We start from the raw sequence: 9,233 nt of genomic DNA, 5'->3' as shown, positions 1-9,233 counted from the left end.
GGATATTTAGGGGGAACCCCACGTCAAATTTTTTCTTAAATTTGAGGCAGGGTTCCCCTTAATATCCATACCAGACCTGAAGGGCCTGGTAATTGAATTTGGGGGACCCCCACGCTTTTTTTATTTATTTATTTATTTATTTTTTTATCAATGACTTTCAATGAGTGTTCTCTGTATTACGGGAGCTGACAATTCATAATAGCTGCGAGTGATTTTAAAGGACTTTTTTTCCTGCATAAATGACACTTTGTGCAGGGACAGTTCTAAGCACGGGAAACATGCGCCCCTTCACAGGCATACTATAGACAACCCCCCCCCCCCCCTACGAAATTTAAAGGAATATTACACTTTTATTGTTTCACTTTAATCATTAATAAAATCACTGCTCCCAAAAAAACGGCCGTTTTTAAAACTTTTTTTTGCATTGATCCATGTCTCCTGGGGCAGGACCCAGGTCCCCAAACACTTTTTAGGACAGTAACTTGCAAATTAGCCTTTAAAATGAGCACTTTAGATTTTGAACGTTGGAGTCCCATAGACTTTAATAGGGTTCTAAAGTATGCTATATACTAGCTCCGTCGAATCTTCTTTATACATTCGACAGACACCATAAGCCTTCAAAGACAGATTCGACCGTGATTCATGTGGATTTTCGGACGAATGCAATTTTTGAACGAAAAACGAAATAAATAAAAACGAATTTCGGGAGTAACTAAATAAATTAAGTTTTCAGGCGAAAACGAAATTCCGAAACGAAATATTTTACTCTCACATGTCTACTGGTTCTCATGAAATACAGATGTGACCTTAGGATTTGACCCTAACATGGGAACCAAGACCACATGATCCGGGAAAAATGTCAGAAAGGGTTCTTTGCAACCCAGAGAGCTGATCTCGGAGACCCTCTTGGCCGATGTTATAGCAACCAGAAAGGCGGCTTTGAGAGAAAGAGCCTTGATAGATGATTGAACCATATGCTCAGGTCTTTCCTCTGAAAAGGAATCCAGGACAAAAGGAAGATCCCATTTGGAGAATCTTGTTTTTTTCTGGGGTCTGAGTCTTATTGCTTCCCTGAAAAACTGTCTGACAAGACGGTGTTTGGCCCAGGAAACGCCAGTGAATGCAGAAATTGCCGAAATTTGAACTCATAAGGAACTCACTGATAGTGACAGGTCTAGTCCCGTCTGTAGGAAACCCAAAATGTCTTGAATCTTCGGATCACTACAGGAACTGCCAACGGAAGAAGTATAGTCAGCAAACTTCACCCAAATTCTTTGATAGACTTTATTAGTACCTGGCCTTCTAGCATTCAGTAGAGTAGCGATGGCAGTACTTGGACACCCTAATGCTTCCAACCTTCCCCTTTCAAAAACCAAACCATCAGATGAAGATGGGCCGGGCATGGGTGAAGAGATGTTCCCTGTAGCAGGAGATCTGCCCTGGAAGGGAGAGGAACTGTATCCCGAAAACTCAGCTGCATTAGGAGCGGAAACCACGGCCTGTTGGGCCAAAATGGAGCAACTGTCACCACCATAACTTTCTCCCACCTGAGTCTTGAAAGGAATCGCAGGATGACCGGGACTGGGGGAAAGGCATAAGCCGTGCGAAACCTCCACTGATCCGTCAGTGCATCCATACCGAAGGCCTGAGGACAACGACACCTCGTATAATATTTCTCCAGCTTGAAATTGCACGGGGAGGCAAATAGGTCCACTACTGGCAGGATCCCCAGACAGAATCCATGTGAATATCTCGGGATGGAGAGACCACTCGTTGTTGTCCAGGGAGAACCTTGATAGGAAGTCCGCCTGGACATTCTGAATTCCGGGGAGATAAACCGCCGTCAGATTTGACAAGTTCATCTGAGCCCAAGACATGATCGGGCTCACTTCCCTCAGCAGAGAGAGACTGCGGGTGCCTCCTTGTCTCTTGATATAAGACACTGCTGTCGTGTTGTCCATCCTTAGGAGAACCGAGGTCCCCGAAATCAGGTGAGAAAAGGCTTAAAGAGCACGGAGAGCAGCACGAAGCTCTAGAATATTGGATACTACCTCTTGGGCTGGAAATTCCCACACGCCCTGGGCTATTTCTGACAGACACAGGGCACGCCAGCCCTTGTTGCTGGCGTCCGTCGTTACTGTGATCCAAGAGACGGGAGCTATGGAATGGCAATTGAGGAGGTTCTTTCGTTGGAGCCACCAGAAGAGACTCTCCCGCATGGAGGGGGTTATCCTGACCAGATGGTCTCGAGACCCCTGGTCCCATTGTAGAAGAAAACCCTTCTGAAAGGGACGCATCCTCCATTGTGCCCACTTTATCATGGGGGCTGTGGATACCATAGTGTCAATTATCTTGAGGCACTGCGAGGCTCTGAGAAGAGGAGAATGCAATGCAGGCCGAATCCTGTCTCGGATCACTGGAATTTTCTCCACCGGAAGGGAGATGGTACTTTCGACCGTGTTGAACTGGGCTCCGAGAAAAATCAAAGACTGAGTAGGGACCAGATGACTTTTTTTCCCGGTTCAACAGCCAACCGAATTCCGTGAGTGACGAGATGACTTGAGTTTGATGTAACAGTAGCTGTTCTCTGTCTTGGGAAAGCAATAGTAGATCATCTAGGTAATGGTGTAATCGAATACCTTTGATCCTGATTAGTGCTACCACAGCCAGTAAGAGCTTCGAAAACACTCGAGGCGATGTTGTAAGCCCGAACGGGAGACATACAAATTGAAGATGTAATTCGTCCACCTCAAACCGAAGGTACCTCTGAAACTCTTTTGCGATCAGAACAGGGAAATAAGCATCCTTCAAGTCTATGGAAATCAACCAGTCGCCTGGTTGTATTGACTGACATATTGTTAGTAATGTCTCCATCTTGAATTTTTCCTTATTGATGAAGGAATTTAGAAGCGTTAGGTCGATAACTGGTCTCCAGGAGCCATTCTTTTTGAGGACCATAAAGAGGGGGGAGTAGACCCCTTGAAATCTCTCTTTGGTTGGGACCGGAATGGCAGCGCCTTGAGCCAACAGGGAATCTGTGTAAGACAGGAGTACCTTTCTTTTTTCTTCCACAAGTGGTAGGATTGTACCTTGATGTAGTTGACTTAGAGGATTTTTGGCTTGAAGACTGAGTCCTTCTCCAATTCTTCCTAAATTCCCGACCAGGCCTGTAACGGCGAGCATCTCTAGCACGCTCTTGTTCTTGTCTGGGCTGAACTTTCCTCTGACTTAAGAGGCGACGATCCTGGGGTAAGAACCCTGATTTACCCCCAGTAGCACAGGAAATGGCAGAATCAAGTTTGTTCCCGAAGAGGGAGGGTCCCTCGAAGGGAATCTTACACCATGCCTGTTTAGAGGCAGGATCTGCAACCCACGGATGAAGCCACAGAGCGCGCTTCGCAGTAACTGAGGAGAGCATGACACATGCCACTAGGCGGATAATATCAAGGGATGCTTCCCCCAAAAAGACTGATGCTAACTTCAGTTCATGTACTGGTGAATTCCAGATAAGTTCTTCCGAAACGCTTCCCAAAGCCGCACCAACATCATCCGTCCAAGACTCCATGGCTTTAGATAATGCTGCAAGAGCCAGAGCTGGCTTACAAGCCATGCCTGCGGTGATACAAATGCGCTTCAGGTCGGTGTCAATCTTCCTCTCTAAACCATCCTTGAACGAAACGGTATCTTCAAGAGGGAGTGTAACATGTCTGACTAGACGCATTAGAGCTGCATCAATAAGAGGGGCTGAATCCAGATATTTAACGTCCTCGCTTTTAAACGGGTACATTTTGGCAATCTTGAAAATTAAGGAGTTCTTCCTCTCCACTTTTCCCCATTCGTCTGAAATAATCTCACTGAGCTCACCCAAGAAGGGGAAATTCGGGCGGTCCTTCTTAAGGTGTTTAAAGTACTTCCTCTGTTTAGAGGGTGCTTCAACTGGCTCTTCCCATTTTAGAGCGTCCTTGACTGCTCTGACTAACTGCGGGACAAGAGAAAAATCAAAACCTGCAGTTGAATCATCAAACTCACTGTCTGAAGATTCACTTGGAGAGACACTGTGTCTGGAGGGACCCGGAAATTACAGGGTATGCATCTACAACGACAGGAGCTGTAACGGAAGGAGGGTTAAACATCCGATCAGACTCTGCTTTGTTCAGAGATTCTTGAACCACCTTCCTGACCAATGCTTCCACTTGCTGGTCTCTGGCTCCCCTTTCCTTCATAGCTCTGGAATAACAAGACTCACAGAGAGATTTACCCTCTGGAGCGTGAGATTTAAAACCCCAGCAGGCTTTCTCTGAGCGGCTGGAACGGTGGGTTGAATGACGACCAGATCCAGATCTTGATCTATGGTGTCTGGAGGGTGATCTAGAGCGTCTAGAACTTGACGTAGACTGACGATGATGTAACCTAGACTGGTCAGTATCTTTGCGTGCCGATAAATGAAGTTCAGACCTAGAAGGGCTAAATAGAAAAGAAAAAACTACAGCAAGAAAACCAAAAGTAATTACCGAAAACAAACCCAGCAGAAGGAAATAATATTCCTACCTGCAGAGTAAGGGTTGGCCACTGGGGGGCGATGATACGTCCATAATGAGAAAGTCTGTATGCTGGAGAGATTCGAAAACACCATAAGCACCTGACAGGAATCAAATAGTAGAGCTTACTGGCGAACAGAACATACCTCCAAGCAAGACACACAGCACACCGGGAAGCTGCCTTTCTCTCGCAGAGCGATCCCAACCATAGCTGTATCTGACAGCTATTTAAATGTTGGCGCCGATGGTGACGTCACCATGCCCCCCTGGCGTCGGTCAGCGGAGTTCGTGCGCATGCACGATCACCGCCGTCTTCCGAAAACTGCGCACGTTCGGACCAAGCCTCGATCCGAACGAGGCACGCGCCTGCGCAGAACGAACGGAAGAGGCGGCGGATTGGAACGCAAATGCGCTCCAGCCGCCATACATACCAGGAAATGGAAATAAGGAGATGACAAACAACACACATAAACAGGCTGCCATAATGATAATGATTAAAATCAATACGATACCGCCATGGCACGATCCCGATCCATCCTGACTGGGGGTACTCCACCCACTGCACGAACGGGACATCAAAATAGAGGCCTCCTGCTAATAGCAAAGGATGTATGGCCAAATTGCCGCTTGCCTGCCAATGGCAGGTTAGTAAGCTCTTCATGGCATCGCATATATTGCCCGTTTCCACCCGGCTAATAGCTGGGACTGCTGGAATCCACAATCACCCTCAGGATTAGGGATGAGCTTCGTGTTCGAGTCGAACGCATTTTCGACTCGAACATCGGTCGTTCGTGCGTTCGCCGAATTCTGAACGTTTGGGCCGTTCGCGGCAAAATTCGTGTGGCCCACAATGCACTGCGATGGCGCAATGCATTGCTGTCTCACGATTGGCCAAGCATGCACTGTGACCCCGCATGCTTGGCCAATCGCAGCGCCAGCAGCGAGGAGAGCCATGGTTGGCCACAGGCATCCTGCCTGTGGCCAATCATAGCTCAGGCTGTGTAGTGCACGCCCCACACTATATAAGGCCGCCATTAAGGCGGCCTCGTGTAGTGTGTTGGCGTCTGAAGCAGTGGGTGTTCTGTGTACCTTCAACACAGTTACACACCAATCGTTTTTGGCTGATTTACTATCTTGCTCTTGTGTAGTGGTTACTGTCTGTGCCCTGACCGCAGTATACACCACTATATTCACCTCACCTATATACAGTGGTGTGAAAAAGTGTTTGCCCCCTTCCTCATTTCCTGTTCCTTTGCATGTTTGTCACACTTAAGTGTTTCGGAACATCAAACCAATTTAAACAATAGTCAAGGACAACACAAGTAAACACAAAATGCAATTTGTAAATGAAGGTGTTTATTATTAAAGGTGAAAAAAAATCCAAACCATCATGGCCCTGTGTGAAAAACTGATTGCCCCCTAAACCTAATAACTGGTTGGGCCACCCTTAGCAGCAACAACTGCAACCAAGCATTTGCGATAACGTGCAATGAGGCTTTTACAGCGTCCTGGAGGAATTTTGGCCCACTCATCTTTGCAGAATTGTCCTAATTCAGTTACATTAGAGGGTTTTCGAGCATGAACGGCCTTTTTAAGGTCATACCACAACATCTCAATAGGATTCAGGTCAGGACTTTGGCTAGGCCACTCCAAAGTCTTCATTTTGTTTTTCTTCAGCCATTCAGTGGTGGACTTGCTGGTGTGTTTAGGATCATTGTCCTGCTGCAGAACCCAAGTTCGTTTCAGCTTGAGTACACGAACAGATGGTCGGACATTCTCCTTCAGGATCTCTTGGTAGACAGCAGAATTCATAGTTCCTTTTATCACGGCAAGTCTTCCAGGTCCTGAAGCAGCAAAACAGCCCCAGACCATCACACTACCACCACCATATTTTACTGTTGGTATAATGTTCTTTTTATGAAATGCAGTGTTCCTTCTACGCCAGATATACTTGGACACACACCTTCCAAAGAGTTCCACTTTTGTCTCATCGGTCCACAGAATGTTGTCCCAAAAGTCTTGGGGATCATCAAGATGTGTTGTGGAGAAATTGAGACGAGCTTTGATGTTCTTTTTGCTCAGCAGTGGTTTTCTCCTTGGAACTCTGCCATGCAGGCCATTTTTGCCCAGTCTTTTCCTGATGGTGGAGGCATGAACGCTGACCTTAACTGAGGCAAGTGAGGCCTGCAGTTCCTTGGACGTTGTTGTGGGGTCTTTTGTGACCTCTTGGATGAGTCGTCGCTGCGCTCTTGGGGTAATTTTGGGCGGCCGGCCACTCCTGGGAAGGTTCACCACTGTTCCATGTCTTCGCCATTTGTGGATAATGGCTCTCACTGTGGTTCGCTGGATTCCCAAAGCTTTGGAAATGGCTTTATAACCCTTTCCAGACTGATAGATCTCAATTACTTTCTTTCTCAATTGTTCCTGAATTTCTTTGGGTCTCGGCATGATGTGTAGCTTTTAAGGATCTTCTGGTGGACCTTACTGTGTCAAGCAGCTCCTATTTAAGTGATGCCTTGATTGTGAACAGGTGTGGCAATAATCAGGCCTGGGTGTGGCTAGAGAAATTGAACTCAGGTGTGGACAACCACAGTTATAGTATGTTTTAACAAGGGGGGCAATCACTTTTTCACACAGGGCCATGATGGTTTGGATTTTTTTTCACCTTTAATAATAAACACCTTCATTTACAAATTGCATTTTGTGTTTACTTGTGTTGTCCTTGACTATTGTTTAAATTGGTTTGATGTTCCGAAACACTTAAGTGTGACAAACATGCAAAGGAACAGGAAATGAGGAAGGGGGGAAACACTTTTTCACACCACTGTAGCTAGTGATCTAGCTTTAATAATAGAGCTTGCAGTCAGTAGTGTTAGTGCGTGCTGTCTGCGTGCTCTGTACCCAGTACATACCACTATATACACCTACATAGCTGTTCTCTATTTGAGCCTGATTGTCATCTGCAGGAGTTATTGGAAGTTGTGTGTGCTTCCAGCACAGCACAGTATACATCTGTATATACCCCTTTAACTCTGCTGTTTTCTGGTTATTGTCTGCGTGCCCTGACCGCAGTATACACCGTGATATTCACCTCACCTATATAGCTAGTGGTCCATCTTTAACAATAGAGCTTGCAGTCAGTAGTGTCACTCAGGAGATAGTGCGTGCTGTGTGCGTGCTCTGTACCCAGTACATACCGCTATAATCCACCTACATAGCTGTTCTCTATTTGGGCCCGATTGTCATCTGCAGGAGTTATTGGAAGTTGTGTGTGCTTCCAGCACAGCACAGTATACATCTGTATATACCCCTTTAACTCTGCTGTTTTCTGGTTATTGTCTGCGTGCCCTGACCGCAGTATACACCGTGATATTCACCTCACCTATATAGCTAGTGGTCCATCTTTAACAATAGAGCTTGCAGTCAGTAGTGTCACTCAGGAGATAGTGCGTGCTGTGTGCGTGCTCTGTACCCAGTACATACCGCTATAATCCACCTACATAGCTGTTCTCTATTTGGGCCCGATTGTCATCTGCAGGAGTTATTGGAAGTTGTGTGTGCTTCCAGCACAGCACAGTATACATCTGTATATACCCCTTTAACTCTGCTGTTCTATAAAAAAGGCATCTGCAGGAGTTAGTGGGTGTTGTGTGCCTCCAGCACAATATAAACTACCCAACTACTGTTTTACCCAACTCCCTTCAGGCCATTACCATGTCTGGAAGGCCAGCAAGGAGAGGCAGACAGACGCGAGCCGATAAAAGAGGGCAAGCAGGCTCTGTGTCTAGAGACAACAGTGCTGGTCGTGGACGCGGTGCATTGTCATCAGCATGTAGCCATGGGACATGCTTGTCCTTCTTTTCTGCAGCTGGACATGTTGAACCGCAACATGCCAACGACTTGGTAGAGTGGATGACCAAGCCCTCTTCATCCTCCTCATCCTCTCTCACCCAGTCTCAGGGTAGTAGAAAAGCAGCTGCCAACACATCGTCGTCCCTCCTCTCAATGTCATCATCAGTGACTCCTTCCCTAGACCCACCACGTCCTCCTGAGGAGTCTCCTGAACTCTTTGAGCACAGTGTTGGGTACATGCTCCAGGAGGATGCCCAGTGTTTGGTGGGCTCTGATGATGACACTCAGCTAGAGGAAGGCAGTAGCGTGAGCGCAGAGAGAGAGGATGCTCAAGAAGCACAGCAATCTGGCAGTCATGTTCCACAAGCTGCAGCATACTGCCAGGTTTGCTACAGCGATGAAGAGGGAGGGGATGATGAGGGCACTGACTCCACGTGGGTGCCTGGAAGGAGGGAGGAGGAGGAGGAGGAGGAGGAGGCACATGTCCAACGAGGCAGGATGCCCTCCGGGGGCCAGCTTAGGGGCAGCACACCGACTGAATCACACCGCAGAGCTCCGCCTGCGCAGAGCGCTTCCTCTGCGCGTTATTCTAAAAGTTCTTTGGTGTGGGCCTTTTTTGAGACGAGTGCATCAGATCGCACTGCTGCTATTTGCAACATATGTCTCAAGCGTATCTCACGTGGCCAAAACATCAGCCGCTTGGGCACCACATGCTTGACCAGACATATGTTGACCTGCCATGCAGCTCGTTGGCAAGCATACCTCAAAGACCCACACCAAAGAACAAAGCGGACCTCTCCTTGCTCCTCATCAGCTGGCATCTCCAACCCCACTAGACCTTCA

Source organism: Lithobates pipiens, unplaced genomic scaffold (genome assembly GCF_037356315.1).
Source record: "Lithobates pipiens isolate NorthernLeopardFrog02 unplaced genomic scaffold, aLitPip1_a1.2 Scaffold_13, whole genome shotgun sequence".
Taxonomy (NCBI): Eukaryota; Metazoa; Chordata; class Amphibia; order Anura; family Ranidae; genus Lithobates; species Lithobates pipiens.
Note: the sequence above shows the minus strand (reverse complement) of the source record.